This window comes from Falco biarmicus, chromosome W (assembly GCF_023638135.1).
Source record: "Falco biarmicus isolate bFalBia1 chromosome W, bFalBia1.pri, whole genome shotgun sequence".
Classification (NCBI taxonomy): Eukaryota; Metazoa; Chordata; class Aves; order Falconiformes; family Falconidae; genus Falco; species Falco biarmicus.
The window spans coordinates 14,986,382-15,006,240 of NC_079310.1; positions in this window are offsets into that span (position 1 = coordinate 14,986,382).

Genomic DNA, 19,859 nt, shown 5'->3' on the forward strand with positions numbered 1-19,859 from the left:
ATTTCCTTCCCAATTATCTAAGCATTTGCTCACTCTTTACTGTGATAGAAGAGGAATCACAGATGTGTTCTCATGTGCTGGGAGGACTCCTTCCTCTTTGCAGAATAGTTTATTTCAGAAACAGAAAAACACAATTCAGTGATGTCTGGAAGAGGTGATGTTTCATTATGGGATACACCTTTCAGTTAGAGGGGCAGAGAGCTAAAAAAAGTACTAGCTCCAAGTCAAAACTGTAGAATGCAGTCAAAGTTATCTTTTGACAAATCTGATTAAGTTACCTTGGTACAGCAGGTCCTTCATCACAGCACTATCCAAACTAGCCAGCTACAACAAGGCTTTTACCACCCCATACCAGGTTAACGCCAATAAGTAGTCCCCATACCTGCCCCAGCACAGCCACCAATCCCCCACAAGGTTTCAAAAGTTCATCTACTGTCCAGGCTGTTTCTTTAGCCTCTTCAGGCCAGTCCACCCTGCTTCTTGCCTCTGCTGTGTCTAGAGTCTTCTTTCTCTGAGCTCCTCTTTCAGCCAGCCTCTCCTCATCCAGGCCCTCACCTTATCTCTCTTCCATCCAGGGCACATACATCCTTTCCCTCTGCTTCTTCCAAAGCCCTCTTCATTTAATCCTCCTCTTTCTTCCCCCTTAGAGCTATTTAACTACTTAGCAGGAACCAGCCACAGCTGCACATTATCCACATCAGCCAACCCACAGCTGTATGTTTTCAATGTTAATTAATCTGCCTTCATTCCTCTATAATTTCTCTACAGTCCTTTTCTTATCTTGGGTCGATTTGTTGCTGGTAGTATGTAGTTTGAAGACAGTTTTTGCAGGGAAATTTCCTTATAGTCTTTTTGGTAATTTCCTCTTGAAAAAATGGATCAGGCTCTGGGCTTCCTAGAGGACTGTTTGTAAGATGGTTACTGCTACTGCATACCAGAGAGGTTCTGTGTTTGACTTGCTGGTTTATAATGCAGGAGATTTCTGGCTGCTCCCAGGACAGTGATTCCATGTGAATCGCCCTTTTTTTGACTTTGTTGTGCCATCTAGAAAATATGGATAACAACTTTTCCAATGTTTGCATGCTTTAATCTGGTCCTTCTTGACAGTAAGTTCTTTGACTTCAGGGGAGCTGTACTAATTTACAGCAACAGAAAGTCTGCCTTTCAAATGTTATTGACCTGTTCTCCAACTCTGTGGGTGATGAAAATGCTAAGCTTTCCTGAAATTAGAGATGAGGGTGACTAGTTGGCTTGGTAAGAGTAGAATTGTGAGATGCCCATCTCTAAGGGAGAAGAGCAAGGTGTTTTACCACAACTCCATGCTGTGTGTCTCCTGTATAAAACAGGACCTGATGGAGTGAGGTGCTTATCAGCTGCAGTGAAAGAAGAGGAAGAGCAGTGGAAGCAGTAGGAGGGACTCTTCACAACAGATTTAATGGAAACACGTTTTAAATATAATGAAAGGCCTCACTGAGCTGTTTAAAAAGAAAGAGAGGGAGATAAAACAGCAACCAAACCTGATGATGTACTGTCTTGTTAACAGCATGTCGCCGAATTTAGCAGAAGGAAGCTTCTCCCACACATCTCCCCTCGCACAAATGCAACTGTCACAACCTCCTGAGCTCTGAAGCACAGCTTTGATCCTGTGCACCTCTGCCCCAGTTCTGCAACACATATAAAGGAGAGGAAAGGGGAATTACCTAGCAGATTTTCTGGGGGAACAAAGGATATCATTGCCAAGACAGGGTTAATTACCATGACAACAACACTTCCCCAGCATCTTTCCTTTCTCTGTTAGAATGGCCCCCCTTCACCCTTCTCATGTCCTCCTCCCTTCCCCTCACTGCATGTGTTGTGTTAATCTAATTTGTTCAGCTCAGTGGCTAAACAAATAACTGCAAACTTGGTGCTTATTCAGATGCATGCCAAAAGGGGGCAGAGCTCTCTGAAATGATATTTACTTGGTTATCCAATGATACACAAGTTGTGTAAGAAAGGACAAGGCCTGGGTAGGGAGCAGATGGAGAGCAAAGTGAGATAAAAGAGAAGGGACTCCCTAAATGCTGAGTGATTTTTCACTGTGTCCTGCTGCAGTTGGGCAGATTGGACTGAGTGAAGTTGGTCATTGGAGTGTGATGTGGAAAGGCTGTAGAGGAAATCTACTTCCAAGGATTTCTACCAAAGTCCCAGCAGTGACTGGCAAAATTGCTAGAGAAAAGGAGAAAGGTTTCCTGGGACTATAGGGTCCCAGAAAAAGATCTTATAACAAAATATGCTCCGGGCAAGACCTGGGCCTCTGAGCGACTTTGTGCGATGTCTGACCTAATGAGGTGTTTGGCCTTTTCAATTTATTTCCTAATTTAGTAATTCTACTTGTGCCCATGAATCCTGTTTCCCTCTTTTTATGTGACACTTGAGTTCTCAGAAATCCTCAGGGATACTCAGTCTTTCAGAGCTAGGTCATTTGGTTGGCCTAAAATTTGAGAATTGCCAATGAAAGGAAAAAGGAATCTCTTCCCATAAAGTGTTCTTTACACCAAGGAGTTCTGGCCATGTACTGGAATTGAGAAAATATCGCCATGGACCATATAGAGCCCACTTGTTCTACTAATTGCGTATCTTGGCCAGTTTTGTCACACTTCAATTCCATGATATTTTTGCTCACATTGGTTTTAAGTTGTTCATACCATTGAGTTACTGGCCTTTGTTCACAATAGGTGGTCTCATTTTTATGTTCCAGATTGGTCAGATTCATAGTTAAAATTCCCCATGGAATAGATTCACCTACTGCCCTCGGTATTGGTAGACAAGCAGTAATCTGCATAACATTTTTTAAATTAGCAAAACCTTTAATCAATCCTAACATCAAATTTTCCTCAGACATTTGTTTGGGAATGTTAATTACTTGTTCTGTTTCCAGTTGTCTCTTATTCCTATCCACCAAGTTAGTCCATGATCCTACCAACACTACCAACCAAAATAAAATCCAAAGGACAATCATAACCTGATATGAAATATTAGACATGTTTCAAAGTCAATTTTAAAGTCTCTGGGTCACAATTGACAATCCTCCATGGAGTAGGTGCTTTCTTCACTCGAGTATAATGTATCCAAGCATCTGATTCTGCTATCTTGATAGCTTTAAAAGTGGTTAACAGTATCTGAAAAGGTCCTCTCCAACATTCCTGTAAAGGTTTGGAGGTCCAGGTCTTCACATAGACATAGTCTCCCGGTTGGAAATCATGCACTAGATTCTCCAGGGATAAAGGTCTATTCCAAATTACTGCACTCCAAATTGCAGACAAAGTTTTCCCTAGAGAAAGCAAATAGTTATACAGATCTTGTTTTCCTTTTACATATATGTTTGGATTTGGTTCTGGAGACTCATATGGTTTTCCATATAATAATTCATAAGGACTGACTGAGGTTCCACTCTTTGGCTGTACCCTGATTCGTAATAATGCCAAAGGAAGCATCTGAGGCCACTTTAGACTAGTCTCTTGACAAATTTTACTTATTTGTCTTTTTAAAGTTTGATTCATCCTTTCCACCTTCCCACTAGATTGTGGTCTCCAAGAGGCATGTAAATCCCAATTAATACCCAATACTTTGCTAATACTTTGGACTATTTCGGCAACAAAGTGTGGACCTCTGTCAGAATAAATTCCAATAGGAACTCCAAATCTCGGAATTATTTCTTGTAATAACCACTTCACTACTTCTTTTGCTTGTGTGGTGTGACAGGGAAGGGCTTCTGGCCATCCTGTAAAAGTATCAACCCCTACCAGGATGTACCGGTACCCATTTTGTCTAGGTAACTCTGAAAAATCTACTTGCCCATAATCTCCAGGTTCTGTACCAGATTTCAATCTACCCATTTGAACCGTTTTCTTAATCACTGGATTATTTTTCAAACATACTTCACACTTTGCAGTTACCATTTTAGCTATTCCCAACATTTTAACTGATACTACTTGTTTTCGTAAAGAAGCTACTAAGGCTTCTGCTCCCCAGTGACATTCCTGATGTTTTGTTTGAATTATCTCTCTCATCAGAAGAGGTGGAATTACTACTTGTGTTGCGACGGAGGGAAGACACAGTCACTCAATATGAGTGATCAGCAGACTTCGTTTATTGTCCCTTACAGTCACCTTTTATGCCTTGTTATAATTAGCTCATACATATTACAAAAGTTAAGCTCATTATTGGTTAGTTACCTAAATATCCAGTCCGCCCCTAGTTTCTCTTCTGTAGTTATCTGTTCCCACCTGCAACATTCTTTTCCCACCGCAGTCTTCCTGTTATTTTGTAACTTTTGCTTTACTTCAGATAAGCTGAGAGCGATGTGCATTTTTGTCCAGCCAGCTGGACTATGTCTATGTGACCCTTTTCAGCTAGCCAGTTATCCACAATTCCCCCGTTTTTATTTTGGGCGACATAGGCTTGGTTGACCATTTTCAATAACAGCGTTTTAACACAGGAAAATACACAGCCAACTTATAAAATCTCAGTTCAGAAGTATAATTCCTGAAATACTTGAAAAATAAAGTTAGCTTGAAGCTTTAATTTAGATGCTCTTTCTGTTCCAGTGATATAAAAAGTTTAAAAAATTCAAAGGTAATTTTACAGTTCTGAACCTGGACTAATGCAAGCTCAAAACCCAAAAAGAAACCAAACTGATGTTTGACTAGGAATATTTGCAAATATTTTAGTGGAAAATCCCTGACCATTAACAATTTTCTGTCCAAATAACAACTGCCCTTATGCAACCAACCAGTCCATACATTTTCTAAAGAATACCTCATTGATATCAAAGAATTAACAAAGGGGAAAAATTAGTTCAAAGCTATATACATTCATAAGGGGATTTTTCAATAGTTACATACAGATTTACACACTAAGCCATAATGGCTTGTAGGTCATACACACAAGAAGAGTACATTGCTTATCTGTCTGAATGTCTATGCTAAATTTGACAACTATGCCACAAGCCAAGCCTACATGGGTGCTGTGTGTTATGCACGTTCCTTAACAAACAGAAGTATAATAGACAAATTCCCAAGATCTAGTCCCCAACCTAATTATATTATTTTATAGCCAATTAAGGAAAATAACACAAATGTGCATATCTACATGTGCACACACCTTTTAGTTCAGAACCAATCTGTGATAAAAGGCCTTAGCCTTATGGCATCATCGAATCTTAACGAGTACAGTAATTAAAAATGCAGTCTTACTGTAAGGGCGATTTATGCTGACATTCCCTCAAATGCTACACGTGAGTATTTCTTACTCAACTGCCTCAAGTTAAAATAGTAGTATTTGTTAATATGTATTAAAAAATCATTAATTCTCTACAATAGCAGTTGACTTTCATAACACTATGTAAGCAAAAGAGGCTTAAGATGGGTTTTCTGAATACTGACAATTTATTTTAGACTGTCTAAACTCAGGTCTTGACAGATTTCACTCTGCCAGACGTAGAAACACTGTTGCACTCTAGTTGTGATATCCCTTTTCCCAAGTTGTCACATGCACATCTCGCTCAAGCAACATTATTGTTAAAGTTTCTCTCTGCTACATAAAAGCATACTGCACTTGTAGATATAAAAGACAGCACCCTTACTTAGATTATTACCTTATTACCTCATAATTCTTAGTATACCTTGTATCTCTGATTTCATCACTTCAAAAATTCACCAGAAGCAGATAAAACCACAGCATCAGACTAAACTACACCTTAACTGCTGATTCAAATAAAGGCATTCTCTTCAGATATGCCTAATGCTTACAAATAATTTTGGCTGGTTTTGATCAAAAAACTATTATTACAATAATGATCAGAAATAATAATCCCGTTTGCAAAATGCCTTTAAGCCAGCCTCCTAGTCCCAACCAATTTCCACATTCAGAATACAGCATAAATACAGAATACAGAATAAATTATCTCCATCAAGGCAAAAAGGCTTCTCTTTAAGCACAGAGATGTTTGATAGTTCAAGGCAGAAACCCATTTCTTGTAGGGGACATCTGAAGCACTTTTTTTTTTTTTTTTTTGTGGGTTTGTAATCTATTCCGTATTTTTCCTTGAGAAGCTAAAGCTGTTCCTCTTGTTTCAGGAGTGTTTCCAACTCTGATTTGTCGACTAGGTCCGTATTTCCCAAAGATATCATACATTTCCTCCGCTGTGATTTTATACGGCAGGTTCCGAATATAAAGGGTCCGATTGACCTCTGGGGGCAGCCAGATGTCAGCTCGCTTGGCCGCTTGCATCGCCATGGCGCCGATCGGAGCAGGGGGTGTGGAGGGGGGGGGTGCAGCCTCGGAGAGAAACCGCGGCCGGGAAGGGGCCTGCCGGGCCGCGCCGCCGCTCGCCGCTGCCGCGGGGGTCCCGGATGCTATCCCATACGCTAATAACCCGAGTAATTCCTTTTTACAATCTATGTCCCGAACGCTCCGCTTTTCTAAAAAGCATATGAGCGAATCGTACGTCGCTTGTCTCTCCATACCTTCGTCAGCGCTGTTGCAGCCTTTGCGAGACTTCGGTGACGCGTGGCCGGCGGGACCCTCTGTAGGTGCTCCCGGGCGCGGGGACTGTGCCCTTCCGCCTCCTGCGCTGCTTTCAGGACCGGTACCCGAATCTCCGTCGAACCGTGGCTTGCAGGTTCAGCCCTCTCTAGGGTCCCTGTTCGGGCGCCATTTGTTGCGACGGAGGGAAGACACAGTCGCTCAATATGAGTGATCAGCAGACTTCGTTTATTGTCCCTTACAGTCACCTTTTATGCCTTGTTATAATTAGCTCATACATATTACAAAAGTTAAGCTCATTATTGGTTAGTTGCCTAAATACCAAGCCCGCCCCTTGTTTCTCTTCTGTAGTTTTCTGTTCCCACCTGCAACATTCTTTTCCCACCAAAATCTTCCTGTTACTGTGTAACAAGGACAGCCAAAGACAGTGTATTTTGCTTTACTTCAGATAAGCTGAGAGCGATGCGCATTTTTGTCCAGCCAGCTGGACTATGTCTATGTGACCCTTTTCAGCTAGCCAGTTATCCACAGTACTTCATCATTCGGCTGGGAGACAGCCAATGTCCCCCCTTCTGTTCTAAAACAGTTATCACCATGTGTGGGACATAGACTGTTATTGTTCTTCCCAAGGTCAATTTCCGAGCTTCTTGTATGAGCATTACTGTTGCCGCCACTGCTCAAAGACAGTTTGGCCACCCTTTACTCACTGTGTCCAGTTGTTTGGAGTAGTATCCGACTGGTCATTTCCAGCTTCCTATCTTCTGAGTTAACATGCCCAGTGCAAGGTGTTGCCTTTCATGAACAAACAACTGGAAATCTTTGGTTAAATCCAGAAGTCCCAAAGCAGGTGCAGACATTAAGGCACATTTTAACTCTACAAAAGCATTTTGCTGTTGTGGGCCCCATACAAAGGGAGAATTCTTTTGGACCTCATACAACGGTTTAGCTATTAGCCCATAGTTCATAATCCAAAGGCAACACCACCCAGTCATTCCCAGAAATGCTCTGAGTTCATGAATATTTCTCGGCTCAGGTATACCACAAATAGCTTCTTTGTGATCTTTTCCTAATTGTCGTTGTCCTTTTGAAATCTCAAAACCCAGATATATCACAGTCTGGCAGGCTATTTGGGCTTTCTTCCTGGATACCTTGTACCCATTTAGTCCCAAAAATTCAAGAGGTCAATAGTCACCTGTATACAAGTAAACCTTTCTTCTGTAGCAATCAGTATGTCATCCACATATTGTAAGAGTAAATGCCCAGGCCTTGGTTTGTCCTGTTTCCGGATCTCAAGTTCCTTTGCTAAATGATTTCCAAAAATAGTTGGACTGGTTTTAAATCCTTGGGGTAATCTGGTCCATGTCAGCTGCATCTTTTGCCCAGTTTGTGGATTTTCCCATTCAAAAGCAAACAGTTTTCTGGTTTCCTTTTCCAAAGGTATACAAAAGAAAGCATCTTTCAAATCAAGCACTGTAAACCACTGATAAGTCTCCCTTAATGCTGTTAACAATGTATAAGGGTTTGCTACTACAGGATAAATATCCTTGACTATTTGATTTACTGCTCTCAAATCTTGCACCAGTCTATATTCACCCGAGGATTTTCTGACTGGTAAAATAGGAGTATTATACTCAGATTCACATTCTTCCAAAATTTTATACTCCAAAAATTTATCAATCAATTTCTTCAATTCCTGTCTCACTTCCGGTTTGATTGGATATTGTTTAATTCTCACTGTTCCTGCGCCTTCCTTCAAATCTATTTTAACAGGTTCTGCTAGTTTCAATTTACCAGGAATATCTGTTTCCCATACAGTAGGGATCACTGCCAAATCCACCTCCGGTGGAATTTCTTGTTCCTTTACTTTTTCTTATATCATCAGGATTTCTCCCGTTTTTGACTCAGGTATTTTCAAGAAAAGTTCTCCTTCGTCAAAAACAGTTTGTGCATTTAATTTGGATAACAAATCTCTTCCTAAGAAGGGTATCAGACATTCTGGTACATACAAAAATTCATGTGTAATTATCTTATTTCCAAATTTCAAATCCAGGGGTTGCAGGAATGGCCTGTTTTTGTTCCAATTTTTCCTTTACAGGTATTTAATAAAAAAATGTCGCTCCTGTATCCACTCCCAATCTCACAGTTTGAGCAACATTTTTTTTTCTCTCCTTTCTTATTATCAGAAGTTATAGCTATTGCCAAATTATCTCTAATAGTTAGCTTACATTCATCCTGCCAGTCCTTTCTTTGTCTTAAGTAAAAGAAGAAATACACATATGGCATTTCACTCCATTTCCCTTCTCTTTTACAGTACAGCATTAACTGCAGAATAGTGTTATAATTCAGCGTCCCATTCGTGGGCCACTTTTCCTGATCATCCAATATATACAAAGGCCACCAATTATTACAATACTCAAATTATTACAATACTCAATCATCTGGCTCTTTCGCAGATCATCATGTAAATTTCCCCAATGTGCCAGTAAACATCCCAACAAAGAAGTTTTAGGAACTTTGTCATTTGTAGCAAGATTACCCATGCTTTTACTTTTAAACAACTGAGTTAACTTAGATGCCATGGTATAATCACTTTTCACTTTAATACACAATCACTCAAGTCTGTCACTCCGATCCACACTCCACACTCGCTTTCGTGCTCAATTGCATATCTCACCCTTACAGCCACACTCACACTTTTCATAATTGTTACTTTAAACAAAGATATGAAACACAATATTATACACTTAATTTTCTTCTCAATACACAAACACAATAAACAATTCCATATCAAAAAAACCCCTTCTAACTTCTTGTTAGAGGCACTACCTTAGAGAACACTATAGCATATAGGTTCTCTTGTTTCCACTTTTGTCCAACCCTGCAATAGCTTTCACTTATGTCTTACAGGCAGACGCCTAGGCTTTCACTTCCACAAGGATCCTTTTAGTCCAACCCTGAGCAGCTTTCTCCGCGTCTGACAGGCAGACTTACTCAGTGGGACTCAAACCCACTGGTGGGACTCTAACCCACTCCTTACCATACACTTATTATAGTGGGACTCTAACCCACTTACTACAATTACAAAAGAAGTGTCTTACCAAAATCCAGGGAACGTCGCAAAGAGCCTTACGGATCGGGGATCGATAGGTATCCCAGAGAAATCCTCGGTGCCGGCTGGAACCGATCAGGTCCCCGACTCCTCCGGTCTCCTTCAGCGAGGTCCCATCTGGGTCGCCAAAACTGTTACCGAAATCTCGGAATGAAGAACTTATTGACACCAATGTGACGTAGATAAGCAGACACTTCTTTATTGACGGCCGGGTGCATGAGTGAGTCCTCTCACGATCAACGCACACCAGGTCTCAAAATCAGACACCATATATAGAACTTATTCATACATATTCATTAAGTATTCATACATAATCATGATATTTCCTGTAAATCATTAACATATTCTCCTCCCATATCCGATTCTGCGCAGTAAAGGTTAGAAAGGTCCAGAAATGGGTCTGGGGTACAGTTCGGGTAGGTGGTATATGAGTCTGTGGTCGCTATCTCCCCCTGCCGGAATTACCTTTTACTAAAGTTCACGGTTTCTTGGCAGGTAACCACAAGTTGTTCCAGTCGACTCTCCCCAGTTCCCATTAATCCTATATTCTGACATTTCAATACACTTTCTACATACGGAAGACTAGTTAACTACAAAGAAACCTTTCAAACCCTAAATTTATTACCTAAGTTTTAAACACTGATTCTAGCCCATTCTTCTGACCTTGGTACGGGACTGTACAAAGGATTTCATAACAGCTTTTACTGTGCAACTATAAGTTTCATTAAAATATATTTCTTATCCCTCTATATTTCTATTAAAAATTATTTTATAAAATCAAATAAAGTCAACCAATCTTAACTTATTAGCAAATCTGTAACACCTTGATTTCCAGGGAATATACACTCTTAGATTTATCTCAAAAAATCAGAAGCAAGCTGTTGGAGCCCAGCCTACACATGGTCCAGTCTGTGGCCATATGCCTTCTCCTATGTGCATCTTCTCTAAAGCATCAGTGTTGCTTTTTGGATAGAGCAGGTTCCTCCCAGGAAGTAAGGCAGAGTACATGGGGGTAATGCTAGGCATGGAATGGGGCGCCTACATGCAAAAGTCATCTTGCAAGTTGCTGAGCACCTTGAGCATCTGTTGCCAGCGTGGAGTGTGCAGGTAGGTTCTCATCTCTCAAAGGCACTTCTTTGTATTTATTTGATACAAGGATTTTCCCAATGAACGTGAATTTCCTCATAGATTCAGTAGCACCAGTTCTATTTCCAACCAGACTGACAAGCCATAACTGTAACCAATCCACCCTCAGCATTCAGGTAAGTCTCCCAGTATGTTTGTGCTCCCTGGATGCAGTGCAATCTGAGGGACAGGTCACAAAACCCTGAGAGTGGCCTACTCTATAACCTCAGTCCCACTTGCCTGCATTTTCTGTGCATGTTTCTCCTTCTAGTGATGCCTGCTTGGCTGTTATGCTCGTAATGTGCATACACTGGGGTTCCAATAGGGGTTACAGCACAGTGTTATGTATTAATAGCAATAAATAGGAGATCACTGCTGCAAAATGCTAAATATGCTTTGTTTCCCTTAGCTTCACTGAGCAGAAGGAACATTTATCAGCTCAGGACAGTTCAGATCTGTAAGCAAGGACTTTACGTTAATGTGAAGTCTTCTCCAGTTAAAAATGCTGGCTTGTTAGAAACCCTGCACATGCAAGTAAGATTCAATGCCTTTCTGAGGACTAGCATGTCTGCACAGCTACACCACTCTTACATTTTAACAAGATCATCCCCTCTGTGTCATTTTTGAGGAAAATTAATAAGCTGCAAAGCTTTTGGCCTTGGGATGGTTGGTTTTTTAGTGCTTGTAGGGGTTTTTTTTCTGCCACAATTACAGCTGTGCTCTCTGAGACCCTACTTTGTTTGGAGCTAGGTCTCTTTTCTGGGGGAAGAACCCTGAGATGATACTTCATCAGTCCTCCTTTCTTCCTTTCAGCTCTGTTTCATGTGTTTTCATTCTCTCCTCTTCCAGCATTTCTCCAACACAGATTTTGGGAGGATATAAAAACTTCCTCTGCAAACCTCCTGCTTCCACTCCCCTTCCTCCTTTGTAGCATGGGATTTTGCCGACTCTGGCTTCATATAGAGAGTGGTGACCAAAACATGAACATGTTTATCTCAGAGCCCCGGGCCATTTTTCTTACTGTTGCTAAAGAACACAGCCCCACTGGCTGTGCCCTGAAGCTCTTATAGTGAGGAACTGAATTCTGATACTCTCTTTCCTTTGTCCTTTTTATCCTGCCTTATTTGATAATTATATTTATTTGGAATTGAATTTTAAAGGTTCAGTCCATAAAGACAGTGAGATGTAATTTCTGGTGGATATTAAAACTGTATAAAACTGCTCATATATCCCCTGTGAAGAACAGCTGGTACTCAGAGAGGAGGAGAGAGAAAGAGACTGACTCTAACCTTCTTGCCAGCTATGCAAAAAAACAATAATAATAAACAAAAAGTTATTCTTTTCCTTTAAAAAAATAAAGCTGAAGGTACATGAAGGTACATTTTTGCTGTGTAGATTATAAACAGCTATTCAACCATATAATTTGAATTAGTGCCATGGACTTCAGTGCCATGACACTGCCTTGTTTGTGCTGGTAAAAGGTCTGGCATGGAATAGCTCAAGCTGTTATCGTCTGAGTAAGCAGGCAAAGGGGCAGACATGAAAACTGGGGCCTCACTGTGTTTTGTACAGTGGAATCAAAGACCACATTTCTATCCAGAGTCCAGATTCTGATGCCTGTATTTTTAGTTCATCTTTCTCCAAGAAGTACTGAAACAAAAGGATGCAGATAAAACTGTATTGTGTTAACCTGCATGGATGTGGCAATAAGGCCTGAGAATTTACATAGAGCCACAGAGACAAAATAGACAAGAACATGAAAGACTGGGTACCATTTGAAGCTGGAGAACTGGGACACAGATTGGTGGTGGTATTCATTTGATCTACCTTTAAGTCCACAGACGTTAAGTCCAGATGGTGACTTTTAGGGCATGACTCACATTGGCCTTGAGCAGATACCTGTGTTTAATTGGATGAATTGCACTCTAGGCTGGTGGGACTCTTGGTCCCATCCCAAATGGCTGTGAAGAGAGCCATGGATGAGACATACACAGGCTGTACACTCTCATTGCTGACAGTTAATTACATTGGCAGAGACAAGAAAGGAGCTCAGGTCTCCTGAATTTGAGTCTTGTGTTTATCCTTCACCCACTTCAACAATGGAGACAATATTTTTCTGGTTTGGAGTAGTGGATTTAACATTTATCCTCTGCATAGCTTTGGCTATTTTCCCCATTTCTGTTGCTAAATTAATGAGGTTTAATTTGTAGGCAGGCACTGAAAAAGCAATAGAAAAACCAACAGTGGCCTCATCAGCCAGATACCCCATTAATGTACTAATCTGAAACATCTCCACTGGCTCTACTGGGCCATGAATGTGACTTGGAAAGGACAGATTCCTAGAGGGCTGTGCAGAGGGCTACTCACCTGATCAATAATTCCTTAGGTACAATTTGTAAATAACTGAGTGGAAAATATCCTTTCTTCTCTTGTAATCACTCCAACTAATCTGCTGATCCAGAGAACAGATAGCTTGCCAGGGAATGTTATCTCACACTTCTCATGTGTAGGAGGAAGAGGTCAGGCTTCTTTTTCAAGTTTCACCTCACAGACTTTGGATGGATTTTGGTCCAGGAGGTGTTGCCTGAGCCAGTCATTTGACTCCAAACACAGCCTGATCTCCTTGACAAACTGCTCCCAAATCACTGTCCTGAGTATCATGCATCTTTTTTTATGTCTCAGCTCTTAACTCCTGTATACAGCCCTGTAGATAAATCATATTAAACCCAATGCAACCATGGGTGAGGTATTAACAGGTGGAAAATTCAAATATGGTGAAAGGCCAGTCTGTTTAGTGTAGTGGATGAGGGTGTACTCTGCCAGCAATCCACTCTGGCCATAGTCACATCTCAGCTCCTGTTTCATCTTTCCCTTGCCTCACCTATTTCAGCTATATGTTCTTGGACAGCTCAGCTACCACTACTGGCATGATATTGAAAACACAATCTGCCCCATATTACTGAGAAATAGTATGAGTCCCTTCCTCCTCCACATATGTATGCATTTCCTGCTTAAAATGTCAATATTCTGCGGAAACCCATTTGTTTTCAGACCAGTCTTGTAGCATTTCATTACTGTAGGACAAAAGAAGGGGGGAGGATGGGTCCTTTTGACTCTCCAGCCAACAAGCTCTAAAAGGAAGGTAGAGGTGGAGATTTTGTAGCTCAGTGTTGAAGAAAAATGCTCAACTTTTCGCCATTAAGGTGATAGTCCCAACTTAGACCACAGGAGAGCAGTAGGGTCTTCTGGGGAAGATGTCTTTCCTGACATTTATGTGGTTACTTTTTGCCACAAAAGCTCTATAACAGAGCACGAGCCATTTTTTTGTCATGTCAGTACTTCTGGCCCACCAATGTTACTTCTTGCCCTGCCTTATAAGGAGGGAGATGATTTAAATTTGTGTGTGGTAGTGTCTCTCTAACCTGACATGGCCATAAACAGCAGCCTGTGACATCCTTCACCCCTTCCAGGTCCCCTGGGATAGCTGGTTTCCTCCTCCATCATTGAGGTCAGACTGGGAGATGCAAGGCAATGTGAAATCTCATGTCTCATCCTCTGCTACCAAATAGTAAGACTGAACAGTATATAATGTACTTGTGCTTAAATATCTGTGTGTATTTCCATACACATGAGCAAGTGTATAGTGAAACTGATACAAAGATCAGCAGCATCCAAACTCCCTTGCTTTCTAACCTCACCAAAGTGGGAAGCTAGGTGCGGCTGGGTAAGGAGTCCAATATAATAAAACTCAATAACAGCAGACTGTTATTAAGCAAGGCATTCTTTATTGCAGCACTGGGGATAGCTCCACCATAAGTGCTCCCACAATCTGGCAAACTTTCAGAGGCTATATACCATAAAGTTATACATAGACATGAGATTTCTTGGAACACATTAACATATACAAGTGTCTGGTCCCAATGCACACTTGTCTCTCCTGGTGGTCTCCCAGTGGTCCTTTGGGTCTTCTATTGTTGCCATTCTTTTGTAACTTTATTATCTTTATGGTCCTGCACATCTCTGTAAGGTGAGATTGTCCAGGCACCTCCTTATCTCATAACCAACCCACAACCTTCCTGGAGACTCTTTTGTTCAGGTAAGTATCTATGGTGCTTATGGCATCTTCCTTGTTCTTGGGCCTTAACCCTTTCAATACACGCAACATCGTTTGCCCTTTGGATTCTGGTCTCCTGACCTTCTTTTCCATCCCATTGACCTATAAACACATAATATTATCTAATTAGAAATACACAGGGAGAAGACCATTTTCAGCATCAACAATAATACTAACAATATCAACTTGCTTCCTTATTTCCTTTGTTTTTTTTGGAGACATTAAACTGTAAATTAAGTATGATTTAGCTTTTCTGAAAAATCTTTCAGCGATGCAGATATTGCAGTGACCTAAAGCAGCTCACATTGGTTTGAACTCTGCAGCCCCCGTTAGAAAATGTTTAATTACCTTTATTTTGCCAAAGCTGATCGTTTTATCCTGCAGTTCTTGGGGGTCTCTTGGACTCCCTCTGGTGGCTAATCTACCACAATGTGAAAGGAAGGGGAAAAAGTTTACTCGGTTCATTACATCTGGGTGCTGTTTGTGCTGCTGCTGTGGTTTGCACTAATCTTACTATTTCCTAGGGCTGTGTCATCCTCTCTGCCTAGTGCTTTTCAGTTGAAACTTAGTAAGGGTGTGATCAGCTCAAGGTATTTTAATGCCTGGTTAGTGGAAATAACAAACCTAATCCTCAATTCCCCATGACATTAAAAAAATAAAGAAATAATTGTCAACATGCGCACAAACACCCAGATGTCTGCATCAGTGCCTAGGAAAATCAGCTGTAAGGCGGGACTCCAGGTTAGTCTTGCACTACACAGTCTCTCACTCACTACCATTTTCCACAGCAAGATACTCTTGTGGCTCTAAGGTTTGAACCCCAAATGGAGAGTGTTATCCAGGTACTCAGAGAAGCTGGGAATTAAGATGAATAAAGATACAGATGAACACATTTTTTTCCTTCTTTGTATTTTATTTTGCTGAAAGAAATTTTCTGCATGAAAATGAAAACCACTATGTGTTATTTGCAGCACAGCTGTTTTGCTTTGTTTGATATTTTTCCTTCCTAGTTTTTAAGTCAGCTTTTCTTTTTCTTTTCTTTTTTCATTTGTTTGCTTGGTTTTGGAGTTTTTTGTGATTTTTTTTTTCTTCTGGCTGGTTTTACATGACACTAGATGCACTTTTCTGTCAAACTCATCCTGCGTTTTGTGGCTGAGCTCAGATGCTGGAGAACCTGGCTTGAGCCTGGACTCAAAGCCAGTGTATTCAGAAAGAGATTAAAATATTCTGGTGATAACTTCTTTTCTTCAGATCTATGAATGTGAGTTTAGTCTCATCCATGATGGGAGCCTTTACACATCTCAAAAACTTGGATAAGTTTTCCTGGCACAGACACAGATGCAACAGTAAATCTGTTCATGGTACAGGGACAGCCAAAGACTCCCTCCATGAGCACATCAAGATCTCAAGCTGGCTGGAGTAGCTTCATCTGCATCACAGTGAGGATCAGGGATCTTCTGGTAGTGTTGTCCACAGAAGTCTGCAGCACAAATCAAGCCTTTTCCCCTTGCAGTGTATAGGTTCCCCACTCAAGCTGAGTTGCAGGGATGGGATTTATTTAAATCTCTAAAGGATAGATGTTTTAATCTGAGCTGATTATCTCTACCCCTTCTGTGGTCAATGGGAGGAATGAACAGCCTGTCTGTCCTTAAAATAATTATTAAATGCTTGCGTCCAATAACAATGCATTCAAAATGAATTGTCTGTAATGGGATGACTATCTCAAATTGAGATGTCAAAGGTTTAGATGTCTACAGCAGAATATCTCAGAAGGATCAGATGCTTGTATTTAGGGAAAAGAAGTGACTTTTGCTTTTTGGTTCAGAAAGGAGTGGAAAGGGTAAAATGCATTTTTCATTAAATCTGCTCTATATTGCCAGAACTTGGCATTATGTGATCCATCCTTGCTTAACAGTATGAGCTGGTAAAATAACATGTGTTCCTGTTAACCAGGGGACAGAAAACCCATCTACATGGAGTAGATAAGCAGACACTTCTTTATTGCAGCACTAGGTGCTTGGTGGAATCTCCACAAATCGAGTACACCCATGCAGATTTCACCGTTATATTTATACACCAAAATTATAAGGTCGTACACTCCCAGTTACAATGATTGGTTAGTAATTTGCATATAATTATAATATCTGCTGTGATATCCTCTTTGGTTACTATGCTTGCGCAGAGGAAAGGTCTTCATCTGGACAAGGGTCTTCTTGACCTGTGGGTGTGTTCTTTAGTATTATAATGAAGGTAGTTCACTTTCGGACACCTTAAAAGTAAGTTTTGTTGCCCAATTGGACAACTAGATATCTACTTTGCCAAGTTGTCCAATAATTCATCCCATACACAATAGAACCCAGGTGCTCTGGTTATGGTCTAGAGATTAAAGACCAAGGTTATCATGGTCCAGAGAGTAGGGACTTCTAAATATCACAGCTTAAGTGACAGGGAACACAGCAACTCATACATCATTGGTTAATAAGTACTAACATAATGCTAACATAGAGACTAGGTTCTTAAAATCAAGATATTCCTATAGCTAATTGTTTCACAAGCAAGCACTAAATATACGAAATTTCAGTAAAATTTGAAGATACTCTACAACGTTCCTGCACAACAGTGTGGAGGAAGGGACCTGTTCAGAATGCAGCTTCCTCCATGGTCCATTTAGCAAGTCTGTGAAAACACCTTAAGTGCCGAGGAAGGATAGCAACCTGATATAAGGGACTGTCATACCCCACAGGGGACCCTACAGGGGACCTTGGGTCTAGGCCCCAGAGTAACTCACCCAGTAACTGACACTTGCAGCACTTTGAATCAGTGCTATAAAAGAGGTCAGGTCTAGTCACTAGACAGTTAGTGGCATGCTGTCATGGTTTAACCCCAGCTGGTAATTAAGTACCATGCAGACACTCACTCACTCCCCCCTCACCCAGAGGGATGGGAAAGAAAATGGGAAAGGAATTTAAAACTCGAGGATTGAGATAAGAACAATTTAATAATTGAAATAGAATAAAAATGAAAGAACAATAATAACAATTATGACAATAACAGTTATAATGAAAAGGGGGAGGGAAAGAATAACATCCAGAGGGAAAGGAAGAAAGGAACGCGTGGTGCACAGCACAACTGCTCACCTCCCACCAACTGATGCCCAGCCAGTCCATGAGCAATGATCCACCTGCCCCAGCCAACCCCCAGGTATATATACTAGGCATGCCTTCCCATGGTATGGAATACCTCTTTGGCTAGTTTGGGTCAGCTGACCTGGCTGTGTCCCCTCCTAATTCCCCATGCCCCTCCAGCCTTCTCGCTGGCAAAGCCTGAGGAACTGAGAAGTCCTTCACTTAGTATAAACATTACCCAGCAACAACTAAACACATCAGTGTCCTATCAATATTGTTCTCACACCAAATCCAAAATACAGCACTGTACTAACTACTAAGAAGAAAATTAACTCCATCTCAGCCAAAACCAGGACACATGCATATTTCCTTAAAATAAATGTTTAGAGGTGTGGCTTTTGCATATTGATATCGGTATACAAGTCCATCTGACTTGAGCAATCAATCTGTAACATATTTTGTTATAGTAGTGCAAAAATTACTTTCTTTTTTCTTTCTTTTTTGTTTGGGGTTTTTTTTCCCCACAAAAGCAGAGAAATAAGCAATTTGCAAGTGAAATTCACATATATTTTAAGTGATCCCTTCTGAAATCAAAACTGCACAAAGAACTTTCTGGAAGGTATTAGGAAATACAGCAATGGCACGACAGAACCTGCAGTTCAGGTGCTGCAGCTTTGTTGCATTGTTGCAGGGAATACTGTTTTCCTCCATTAGTGGAGCTCCTGAAATAGGTCTCCATTAATGTACTTTGGCCTCACTTCATAGAAGTCAGTGCCATTGCACTGATTCATACCATCTAATGATCTGGTCTACTGGCTGTGCTGAAGACTCCTTATGGGCCTGATCTGAAGCTCCTGAAGACAGAGTCTCTCCATTGGCTTTAGTGGGCTTTGAATCAGGCCCTTGTTAAGGTGCAGCTCATGATAAGCAAAGCTAAAAATACTCAGACAAGATGAGCTCTGAACGTGAGCAGAAGCCTGTGCAAGAGGGAAGGTTGGGACAAGGGCTGAGGTTCACCCCCTTGATTACTAACACTGATGATCTGGTATCCCTTTCTGCTATCACAGAAAACTCTACAACAGGGTGTCCTCTCTTGGAGGGAATAACCTCCCCCAGGTCAAGGAAAAAATGATGGAGGGTGGAAAGGCAAGCCTCATGTTCATAATCTCTACACAGAGAGATGCATTTCTGTTTAACACAGAGTGAACAATTAAAGCATTGGAGTCATCTGGAAATGCTGCTTTCAGTGGTTCCTGGTCACTGGCCAGTTGGTATATTACTAATAGCCAGTGCAGCATGCTGTTTACTGCACACAAGGCTCCCTCCCTTGCAGAGGGAGGGCTGAGGAGGGCCAGGGAACAAACCCAGCTCCCCATACCAAAGATCTACATAACAATCAAACAGATATATGGAAATGCCAAAATTGCACATGCAGATGTGATCCTTGGGAGCAGGCCTGGGGAGTGGAGGAAGCCATACAGAGCAGTCACCCTCTCTGCCCCACTGTCTGTTACATGGCAGAACTTGCCTGATGAATTTTTAAGCATCTGCTGCCTTCAGAGAAGGAGATGTGAGGGGATTATTTTCCCCTGTTTTCATTTGCTTTTTGGTTTCTCTTGAAGGCACTGAAAAAGGTTTGCCTTGATACTCACTGATGAGGTGTCCCAGTGAGATTGCCCCATGGCATGTGACAGCGTGTGAGGTGACTTTACATACCTCCCTAATAGCACAATGCAGGGCATCTGGTGGCTGGGGCTAAATCAAGAATAAGGAGCCCAACTGCTTCCTGCATAGTTATCAGAAAATAGATGGTAGGCAAAATACCTCTATTGGCAGAGACATTGGGTGGGTGATGCTT